A 12,264-nucleotide genomic window follows, 5' to 3' on the forward strand; every position below is an offset into this window, starting at 1 on the left:
TGCCATGCATGAAGAGAAAGATCTATGATCACCATAGAGACAAGGCATTGGGGACAAAACAACTAGGCGGGGTTGGGGGGCTGTCATCATAATGGTATGTGAGTTGTGAAAAAGTAAACATTGTCAAGTGCAATCAATCAAGTACATAAACTCTGCAAAAAAAGAAACGTCCTCTCACTGTCAACTGCGTTTATTTTCAGCAAACTTAACATGTGTAAATATTTGTATGAACATAACAAGATTGAAACAACTGAGACTAAGACTGCCACAAGTCACAGTGTGACTAACAGAAATTGAATATGTTTTGTCGCTGAACAAAGGGGGTCAAAATAAAAACAGTCATTTTGGTGTGGCACCAGCTGCATTAAGTACTGCAAGTGCATCTCCTCCACATGGACTGCAACAGATTGAACAGTTCTTGCTGTGAGATGTTACCCACTCTTCACCAAGGCACCCTGCATGTTCCGGGACATTTCTGGGGGGAATGGCCTAGCACCACCCTCCGATCAAACAGGTTCCAGACGTGCTCAATGGGATTGAGATCTGGCTCTTCGCTGGCCATGTCAGAACACTGACATTCTGTCCGGGGGTACCCCCCCCCTGTCCGGGGGTATCATCGGATGGGGCCACAGTGTCTCCTGACCCTCCTGTTTTAGCCTCCAGTATTATGCTGCAGTAGATTATGTGTCGGGGGCTAGGGTCAGTCTGTTATATTTGGAGTATTTCTCCTGTCTTATCCGGTGTCCTGTGTGAATTTAAGTATGCTCTCTCTAATTCTCTCTTTCTCTCTTTCTTTCTTTCTCTCTCTCGGAGGACCTGAGCCCTAGGACCATGCCTCAGGACTACCTGGCATGATACGTCTTTGCTGTCCCAGTCCACCTGGCCGTGCTGCTGCTCCAGTTTCAACTGTTCTGCCTGCGGCTATGGAACCCTGACCTGTCACCGGACGTGCTACCTGTCCCAGACCTGCTGTTTTCAACTCTCTAGAGACAGCAGGAGCGGTAGAGAATACTCTCAATGATCGGCTATGAAAAGCCAACTGACATTTACTGACTTGACTGACTTGTTGCACCCTCGACTTGTTGCACCCTCAAAATACTACTGTGATTATTATTATTTGACCCTGCTGGTCATCTTTGAACATTTGAACATCTTGGCCATGTTCTGTTATAATCTCCACCGGCACAGCCAGAAGAGGACTGGCCCCCTCATAGCCTGGTTCCTCTCTAGGTTTCTTCCTAGGTTTTGGCCTTCTAGGGAGTTTTCCTAGCCACCGTGCTTCTACCCTGCATTGCTGCTGTTTGGGGTTTTAGGCTGGGTTTCTGTACAGCACTTTGATATATCAGCTGATGTAAGAAAGGCTATATAAATAAATTTGATTTGATTCCTGTCTTGCAGGAAATCACACACAGAATGAGCAGTATGGCTGGTGGCATTGTCATGCTGGAGGGTCATGTCAGGATGAGCCTGCAGGAAGGGTACCACATGAGGGAGGAGGATGTCTTCCCTGTCACACACCGCATTGAGAATCTCAGTCAGATGACGCTGTGACACACCGCCCCAGAACATGACGGACCCTCCACCTCCAAATCGATCCCGCTCCAGAGTACAGGCCTTATTCCTTCGACGATAAACGCGAATCCGACCATCACCCCTGGTGAGACAAAACCGCGACTCGTCAGTGAAGAGCACTTTCTGCCAGTCCTGTCTGGTCCAGCGACGGTGGGTTTGTGCCCATTGGCGACGTTGTTGCCGGTGATGTCTGGTGTGGACCTGCCTTACAACAGGCCTACAAGCCCTCATTCCAGCCTCTCACGGACAGTCTGAGCACTGATGGAGGGATTGTGCGTTCCTGGTGTAACTCGGGCAGTTGTTGTTGTTGCCCATGTTTGGATGTACCGATCCTGTGCAGCTGTTACACGTGGTCTGCCATTGCGAGGACGATCAGCTGTCCGTCGTCTCCCTGTATTGCTGTCTTAGGCGTCTCACAGTACGGACATTGCAATTTATTGCCCTGGCCACATCTGCAGTCCTCATGCCTAAGGCACGTTCACGCAGATGAGCAGGGACCCTGGGCATCTTTCTTTTGGTGTTTTTCAGTCAGTAGAAAGGCCTCTTTAGTGTCCTAAGTTTTCATAACTGTGACCTTAATTGCCTACTGTCTGCAAGCTGATAGYGTCTTAACGACCATCCCACAGGTGCATGTTCATTAATTGTTTATGGTTCAAGCATGGGAAACAGTGTACAAACTCTTTACAAAGATCTGTGAAGTTATTTGGATTTTTACAAATTATCTTTGAAAGACAGTGTCCTGAAAAAGGACATTTCTTTTTTTTTTGCTGAGTTTAGTTTGTTGAGTGGAAGTGTAAACATTTGGTTTCTCTCTCTCTCTAAGATATGGAAATAAGAGAATTTGAATTATGCTAAACTGGCACATCTAGACATGCCAACAATATCTTGGGTTGAGGTGAAACCAGTCTAGTAGTTTAAAACCTGCTTTTGAAAGCTTCAATAGTTTAAACTCAAAATTTCTGTTTGTTTCTCTTTATATGTGTCAAAGTTCTGGAACTTTCTCAACTGGGCTTCCAGCATTCTAAATGATCTCCACATGTTCACCATTAATGTGTTCCAGAATCTCAATCACTTCCTTCTTTCTCGCAGTTCCTTCTTTCTCGGTCAGTATCGTCAGTTGATCAGTAGGCCTACAGCTGTATCTCTCCACCCTTGGTCAAAACATATTTGACAAGCAGATACATAAGTGGAGTCCTGTCCTCACTTGCGTCCAGCTCAGCTGACAGTGACCGGTTCTCACCTACAGGGGGCACTTATGTATTCAATTCTATACATGTAGACATTTCAAAATAAGAGTTTCCAACATACACTACTTAATTGAGATAAATATTAAATTTTTATTAATTGGAGAAAATAAAACGGAAGCATTTGAAAACATCTCATAGTAAACCGACACGAAATACAAAAATATAGATAAAACAATTCTAAGTTATAATCTTTTTTCTCCAAAAAGAACAAGTTCATTACGTTTCTTTGGATCAACATATGGACAGTATATTTTAAATGTCTTTAACACGTTTTCCATCTCCTCACGCAGCATCAACACATTATGTTGCATTAATGTCCATTCATCAGTTCCAACCCTCCCTCAGCAAATATTCAGAAACATTTCCCCCACAACGCAAAACAAKCCCTCCCTAACCAAGCCCTCCCCAGGTTCATCAGATTGCGTTTCCCCCCCTTCCTCCCAGCCCCACATCACTCTCCCATATCAATCTCCTGGTGGCGTTTAGAAGGTGGCACCAGGTGTTCCGGAAGCTTACCCGGCAGCTCATGTCCCTCCAGCTTCACTCTGATCAGGTGATTGGCCAACGCAAACTCCTCGTCGTCTAGGTAACCATCCTTATCCACGTCGGCCAGCTTCCAGATCTTGCCCAGGACCGTGTTGGGCAGCTTGGACTTCATCATCTCCTTCTTRGCTGCCGCGCCCGACACTTTACCATTGATTGGTGACAGCGTGTAGAAAATCTCATCGTACGAAGGTTTGTCCCGGGCCACCACCCACTCCAGCTCATCGATGCCTTCCTCGGCACCCTCTCCGTAGCCGTGACCGAAGGGGCCGGACATGGTACCTTCAAAGGCACCTCCGTGGACAGCCTGGCTGGGCATGGCGGCTTCCTCCTGTCGGACCAGGGTCATGAGGCGAGCGATGTCGTTGGCCAACATGTCCTCCACAGCCTCCAGTAGCTTGGGCTTCATGGTAGGGAACTTAGAGAAGTCGTGGCCAGCCAGGAGCTCCTATAGAGACGAGGGAGAAGGGAGATGTATACTATGTTAAAGGTCTGAGAATTAACAAATAATATGTTCATCATTGGATGGTCTTCATTACTTCAACAACATAATACAGAGAACGGGATAAGACTTCAGTTTGTAGAGTCACATTGATTAACCTCTGGTGTGTACGGAAACTATTCCAGCAACATTTCTCTGAGGAAACAAAGGCTAAACTAGATATGGATTCAGGGTCTCCATCTCACCTGCATCTTCTTGAGTTTAGGGAAGTCTCCAGGGGAGATCTGATGTTCCCTCTCGATCTTCAGGTACGTCTCTCCCAGGTTGGCGATCAGTTCCTTCTTCTTGTTCTCCTTTCCAAACACACTGGGCATCTCCTTCTTCAGAGAGATGATGATATAGGCATGGACCTGGACAAAGGTTCAAAGTTCACACAACCTTTAGAAACAAGCTATTGACCAGACTGATATTCTGCCATAATAAACCATCTAGTTGAGGATGTAGACATGGACAAGGGTTCAAACATCCTCGAGAAACTACCTGTTGGCCCACAACAAAATACTAGCTTTAACGCTGCTCCTCTCTGCTAAAGTGCCCTCTTGGATATTCCCTTATTCCTAGTCCCATTCTTTTAATTTAGCTTAAATAGAACAACRAGTTAATAATGGTGAGCGAGTGCTGCACCTTTTCAATAATATTATTTTTTATAAATGTTGCACCTCGACTCCCGTTGGTTGAGTGCCCTCCACTTCCTTATCTTTTCCCCCCATACCTTCCTACAAACATCTGGACTCCTCCCCTCACCTTAGCCAGCCGTGCCCTTTTGATGAGGTCATTGAGTTTCCGTATCGCTGCGTTCCGGGGCAGCCCCTGGATGTCCTGGAACAAGTCCTGTTCCTCAGCCTCAAACAGCTTCCTGTTGTCAGGGATCAGGAGAGGCTGGGCCCAGAACGACCCGATGTACACCCTGACCACCTAAGGACCACAATACACATAAATCAATAAAGACAAAGACAAATAAATATATGGGCTCCTGAGTGGTGCAGCGGTCTAAGACACTGCATCTCAGTGCTAGAGGCGTCACTACAGACACCCTGGTTCTGTGGTGGTGTTTGTGGCTCAGCGGTCTAAGACACTGCATCTCAGTGCTAGAGGCGTCACTACAGACACCCTGGTTCTGTGGTGGTGTTTGTGGCTCAGCGGTCTTAGACACTGCATCTCAGTGCTAGAGGCGTCACTACAGACACCCTGGTTCTGTGGTGGTGTTTGTGGCTCAGCGGTCTAAGACACTGCATCTCAGTGCTAGAGCGTCACTACAGACACCCTGGTTCTGTGGTGTTGTTGTGGCTCAGCGGTCTAAGACACTGCATCTCAGTGCTAGAGGTGTCACTACAGACACCCTGGTTTGATTCCAGGCTGCATCACAACTGGCCATGATCGGGTGTCCCATAGGGTGGCGCACAATTGGCCCAGCGTCGTCCGGGTTAGGGTTTGACCGGGGTAAGCCGTCATTGTAAATAAGAATTTGTTCTTAACTGACTTGCCTAGTTAAATAAATCAAACATATATACCGTACCAGTCAAAAGTTGGACACACCTACTCATTCAAGGGTTTTTCTACATTGTAGAATAATAGTGAAGACATCAAAACAATGAAATAACAAATATGGAATAATGTAGTAACCAAAAAATTGTGTTAAATCAAAATATATTTTATATTTGAGATTCTTCAAAGTAGCCACCCTTTGCACACTCTTGGCATTCTCTCAACCAGCTTCATGAGGTAGTCACCTGGAATGCATTTCAATTAACATGTGTGCCTTGTTAAAAGTTAATTTGTGGAATTTCTTTCCTTCTTAATGCGTTTGAGCCAATCAGTTGTGTTGTGACAAGGTAGGGGTGGCATACAGAAGATAGCCCTATTTGATAAAAGACCAAGTCCATATTATGGCAACAGCTCAAATAAGCGAATAAGATAAATGACAGTCCATCATTACTTTAAGACATGAAGGTCAGTCAATCCGGTAAAATTTCAATAACTTCAAAAGTTTCTTCAAGTGCAGTCGCAAAAACCATCAAGCGCTATGATGAAACTGGCTCTCATGAGGACCGCCMCAGGAAAAGAAGACCCAGAGTTACCTCTGCTGCTGAGGATACGTTCATTAGAGTTACCAGCCTCAGAAATTGCAGCCCAAATAAATGTGTCACCGAGTTCAAGTAACAGACCTCTGAACAGTTAATGTTGAGATGAGACTGCGTGAAATCAGGCCTTCATGGTCAAATTGCTGAAAAGAAACCACTACTAAAGGACACCAATAAGAAGAGACTTGCTTGGGCCAAGAAATACAAGCAATGGACATTAGAGAGGTGGAAATCTGTCCTTTGGTCTGATGAGTCCAAATTTGAGATTTTAGGTACCAACCACCGTGTCTCTGTGAGACGCAGAGTAGGTGAACGGATGATTTCCGCATGTGTGGTTCCCACCGTGAAGCATGGAGCCTCCTCCTGGTGTGTGCGGGCTTTGCTAGTGACACTGAGGGTGATTTATTTAGAATTCAAGGCACACTTAACCAGCATGGCTTCCACAGCATTCTGCAGTGGGACTATCATTTGTTTTTCAACAGGACAATGACCAAACACACCTCCAGGCTTTGTAAGGGCTATTTGACCAAGAAAAAGAGTGACGGAGTGCTGCATCAGATGACCTGGCCTCCACAATCACCTGACCTCAACCCAATTGAGATGGTTTGGGATGAGTTGGACCACAGAGTGAAGGAAAAGCAGCCAACAAGTGCTCAGCATATGTGGGAACTCCTTCAAGACTGTTGGAAAAGCCTTCCTGGTGACTACCTCATGAAGCTGGTTGAGAGAACGCCAAGAGTGTGCAAAGCTGTCATCAAGGCAAAGGGTGGCTACTTTGAAGAATCTAAAATACATTTTGATTTGTTTAACAGTTTTTTTGGTTACTACATGATTCCATGTGTTATTTCATAGTTTTGATGTCTTCACTATTTTCTACAAATGTAGAAAATAGTAAAAATAAAGAAAAACCCTTGAATGACTAGGTGTGTCCAAACTTTTGACTGGTACTGTGTGTGTGTGATATAGAGCTATAGATAAGTACTCAGATCCAGACTCATTGAGAAGAAACTAACATCCATGGACGTGTGGTAGCATTTGGCCGTAGCAAGGAGTCTGGGTAGCCAGGCACGGCCCCAGCAGGACCACAATGGAAATAAGTTGGTCGACTTCACGGTAAACTTGACGGTACACTTCACATCCTTAATGTTTGTGCTGTAGTCTGATGACTAAGGCAACTCTGTATGCATTTTCAATTGTCTGCATCTGAAATGGCACCCTATTCCCAAAATAGTGCGCTAATTTTGACCATGGCAAAGTAGTGCACTATATAGGGAAGAGAATGCCATTTGAGAGACCTATGTGGACCCTGTTTAAAATAAGTGCACTATATAGGGAATAGGGTGCCATTTGACAGACCTATGTGGACCCTGTTTAAAATAAGTGCACTATATAGGGAATAGGGTGCCATTTGGGACGCACATTTGTCGAAATGAATAAAATAATAATAATTCACCTCGGGGGTGTTAATGATCTTTCCCAGCGACCACATGAGGGCGCCGTAGACTCTCATCAGCTGCTGCGTGTTGATCTGGTCAGCCTTGTTCAGCACCACGCGCATCTTGTCCTCGTGGTTCTTCAGGGCGCGGATCACCTCAGAGAACCATGTCCAGCTTGTGGGCGTCAAACAGGAGGATGATGCGGTCCACGCGTTCCGCGAACCACTCCAGTACCGCCGCAAGTCATACCCTTGAGAAATGCAACGGGAGGAGGGTTATGGTGGATTCACACACACACACGTCTGAACTGTGTCTATCAGCAAGAATTATGTTGAGGAGGAACCCCAAATGAGACTGAGGAGAAAGATGAGATGGTGGAGACAAAATAAAGAGGAAAGTGGGTTTGGGGTTTTGGATTGTGGTGTATTCTGAGGGTTGGACACGAGCATGATCCTATAATTGACAATTACATACTGAAACTATAGACACTATGCAACGTATTTCAAAACGTTGCTGATGCAGCGATGAGACAAGATTGTAATTGAAATTGGGAGGGGGAAAATGGGGGTAAAATACAACAAAAAATAAAAATGATATATGGAAATAAATAACGTATTCAGTTCCATCTCTTTAACCTATTTAAAAAACAACAGGAAACAGATGAGGCTAAAAAACAATTGGAACAGAGAGGGCTTTTGCTTTTCTGAACAGAAGCCTGGGGAGTTCTGGCACAGCGAGCCGCGCTCTTTAAAAAGAAAAGAAAGAAATAGAAAGCGAGAATGATGGTTTTGATTAGTGCCGCTGTCATCTGATCGGAGAAGAATGCAGTCAGTCTGTCTAAAAATCTCATCTACGCGGCTGACCACACAATCAGCACCAGCTCTGCTGCACACGCATTGCAGGGGGAGACTGGGGGGGGGGGGACCAGGGGAAAGAGTGTGTGGGAGACAGTCTACCAAGTGTCCCACAATGACAACTAACACACTCTCTACAGTCTACCCATGTTCAGGCCTTCCCCACTATCGCCGCACAATGCCAATGTTGCTTCTAACCCAGTCCCAGGCACTGTCATACTGCTGATGAACAATAGTCAGCCCTGTGTGTGGAATTATAGCCGTCTGAGGTAGGAATGCGGTATTCCAGTATCACGTCTCCCCCCCCCCCCTCTTAGGATCCCTGCCCAGCTCTCCCTCTCAACCTTTCACTTGTAGGGGGGAAAAAAATGACCCAATAAAAGATGATTTTACAAAATATTAAAATCAGCAGAATGAGCCAATAATGAAAATATTGGCTGAGCAATATCAGAAGAATGTGCAAAATAGGGGTTATGGGGAAATTCACAGTCATCTCAGTTCTAGTCAGCTTCCCTTCCTAGGACCAAATGTCATACAAGACAGTTGGATTAGATGCCTTCTCTTGACAGAAAATATAAGTATTTGATACTATTCTCTCCTCTTAGGTGAGTTTTAACTGGCCTGTGTTACCTCTGACCCGCTTTGAGTGTTGACACTGTCAGGCTTAACACATTTATTGAGATAACGGTGATATATTATTTGTGTATGGCTGACCTCTGCTTATCTCTTGTTTCTCTCCTGACAAGATTCCAGGGGTATCGATGATACTGATGCTCTCCAGGACTGGGTTGGGCATCTGAGCACACATAAATCTGCAAGGAGAGAGAGGGAGAGACAGAGAGAGGTGAGGACGTTGAAACTAAGCTAGGCATTAATGTAGGCCCAAACTATGCTTCCAGTCAACCTGTCACAGCTGGAAATGGAAACTGAATGGTTTGACTGGAAGTGGAACAAGGCTCAATTCAAACAAGGAGAGAACTGTTTTCTGTGAGAGTTGAATGCTGCCTAGTTTCTTCAATTGTCCATAGAATAACCTTGACTCACTGTCCAAGCCATACAACACATGATGTTGTCATCTTGCATTAGTCACCCCAAACATAAAGGTTTTTCAACAAAGCTGGAGCAAACATGATACACACAGATATAATCACATCTTTTGTATCTGGAGAGAGAAGGCAAGGTCGGTCAAACAGAAAATTGCATTTTCCTCAGCAGGAACAAGAAGGGGATTGTATGTCTTTACCATTTCTATTTCTTCTCAACCAGAACTCTGCTGTCCCGCCGCTGACAGCGCTCCCTCGGAACTAATATTCCGGACAGCGCTCCCTCGGAACTAATATTCCGGACAGCGCTCCCTCGGAACTAATATTCCGGACATTATGCTACAGGCATTAGGTCACAAGACTACTAGAACTAAGCTCTTAACTTACATTTTCCCAGGAGAGCTATCCTACAACTGGAGGGAGGGAGAAAGATAACCTTTAACGCCAAACAACAAGTCAAAGAAATATGGGGGGGTGGGGGATCCTGTGGTAGAGTAGTATCATATTACAACAGGAATATTTGCCAAGTATAACAAAAACGTACATTTTTCCACTTCGGCTTTTCGTATGTCATACATTCTGCGGCACTCTGTCCAAGCCTTCCCGTTTATCTAACATTTTCCACACAATTGGGCTAACCGCAGAATCCCTCTCCATCACACACTCAAACAGTAACTCACATCCCGCTGTTCCCCTCCTCACCCCGAGCCCCCACCAGGCAGACCTTCAACTTCCCAAAGTGAAGAAATACTATCAGCATTGCCATTCATTGTATGAGCAATGAGGACATGGTGGAGTGTACTTCTGTGCAAGACAAGTAGGCCTACGTACTTTACAACACATTTCCCTTTGAGATGTTACTGGAAGCCTGCATGCAGTAATGTGCAGTCAGTCAGTGTCCTGAAATAACAGGCTGAGTTCAGTAAAACGGAACCCCAAACCAATCCCGCTGACTCTTACTACTCCCTCTCGGTTACAAAAGTCATCAGTCTTGTTGTGAAACAGCCTGTCTCATGGGCCTTGTGATGCCTTGTTCATCTGGTCAATTAGCCTCTAAGCTAGGCTAATTATCAATTGACCCTCATTGACTTTCTCTGCTATGAGTCAACAAAAATCAATTGTACATATGCATCCTGGGTAATGTAGTACCCTAGAACAGGGATGAGGAAGAGTTTAATCCAGCATCAGTGTTGACCCATGTGTCTTGAGCTAGCATATGGCGGTGTGTGAGGCACCACAGCTAATCTGGGGTTGAGGAAATCCCCTATTGCCAGGTTGAGCACATGACTTCCTCTAAAACCTGTAGTCAGAGAACAGGCCAGGTTTRTCGTACCATCTGTTTGAGTGCTGTGTATTGTGGTGCCAGCTAAGCTCTCACAGAGGGGAGATATCCTCTAGAGAGAAGGTCTACTTCAGCAAAGGACACTACAATAAATACACCCTTGAAGGATTGTGTGTTTGAAGCCACAGAACAGACARACTAATTGATTGCTGTCATAATGCCACGTTGAACAACTGACTGTGGTGTCAGAATGCGCCATAGAGCAGTCTGGATTGCTGAATCACTTCGACGTGTCATGATAATGAGTAACTCAACACACAAGAAGACCAGCTGAGTCCTGAGTAGCCATAGCCTAGATGCTGACTGACTATGCTGTCACACTACCATAAAGAACATACCAGCACTGCAATTTGACTAGGATTTCCTAATGCCTCATAGCAGGCAGAAGCCTCGGTGAGAGTTGGCCAGCTGTTACTACTGATGTGGCAACTGTAGCCTGCCCTGGGGTGTGCATCTAAGGAGAAGACAGATAACACACTTTTGCCTGGCTACTGAAAACACAATCCATTATTTTCCATTTACCTTACAGTGCTGCTGCAGGCTAAACAGGCTAAACAATGCTGCCAGTTGCCAGACTAGGACGTGACTATAGTTTAGATTAGGCTAGGTATTGTTATACTGTTCAAATAGCCAAGGGGAAAGGGATGTCTCAATTTGKCAGGGTGACTTTTACAGGTGGGTTAACAACAGGCATGGTGGATGGAACAGATACTACAATATGTTGTGGTGAGGAAATAAAGGGGAATGACAGGAGGAACAGTAGAGATCGTTTTGTTTCAAAGAGTCCCTACATGCAGAGGCTTGTGAGGGAGGTATTATGGAATGTTGAGAGAGGCGTTACCATAGAGATCCTATTAAATTCCTAATTCATGGGTGTCACCTGACAGGCTCCCCTAGGGCCTGGGAATTTGGCATGAGTATTTATTTACCTGTTGAGGAACGCATTACCAAATGCGTTGAGTTTGCGGAAGGGTTTTTTGGGGTCGACAACCAAGGCGTTTCCAGGTATCATCCCGTCCTGGTCACCGTGCATCACGGCTATGAATGAGTCTGTCGTCGGCTCGGGCCCTATCCTCATACCGGGAAAGTCCTGCTCCATCAGGTGCCGAATAAAGGTGGTTTTCCCGGTCGAGTACTGACCGACCAAGAGAACCATGGGTTTGTTGTCGAAGTCGGCATCTTCGAGCGACGGTGAGTGAAAGTCGTGGAATTGGTAGGTGTCCTCCAGGGGAAAGAGTTTAGTCCGATATAGTTTTTTCAACCCTTGCGAAACATCCTGGAACGGTTCGGGCGTTTTTTTGTCCCTACTGCGGAACATGGTGGGCTGTGGAGCTGGTTTGACACAACAGTGTCGCTTTCGATCTGAAAACAACAGAGAGAGGTGGCGAAGTAGCTAGCGCAACTCTATCACATACAACAGTAGTAGAGTAACATTAGCTAGAGATGCTAAAGTAGGCGAGGTCTTGAAGTGTTGATCGTCCCTCCTTCCTAACCAGCCAAACACGCCCAGCTAGTTATTATTAGTAGCCAATCAACCGCCAAGCACAAATCCCTCTACATTAACTTGAGAATGAATGTATCTAGCCAGCTATCTTTTGTAGGTGTTGAGAGCGTAATTTATCTTAAACGTTGAATAATAAACAC

General features: G+C 45.4%; 1 pseudogene; it reads right to left on the reverse strand.

The window, feature by feature from the left end:
• Positions 1-2,936: 2,936 nt before the first annotated feature.
• Positions 2,937-11,957, reverse strand: LOC111967262 (EH domain-containing protein 1-like; annotated as a pseudogene).
• Positions 11,958-12,264: the final 307 nt, after the last annotated feature.

The sequence above is a fragment of the Salvelinus sp. IW2-2015 genome, linkage group LG8, assembly GCF_002910315.2.
Source record: "Salvelinus sp. IW2-2015 linkage group LG8, ASM291031v2, whole genome shotgun sequence".
NCBI lineage: Eukaryota > Metazoa > Chordata > Actinopteri > Salmoniformes > Salmonidae > Salvelinus > Salvelinus sp. IW2-2015.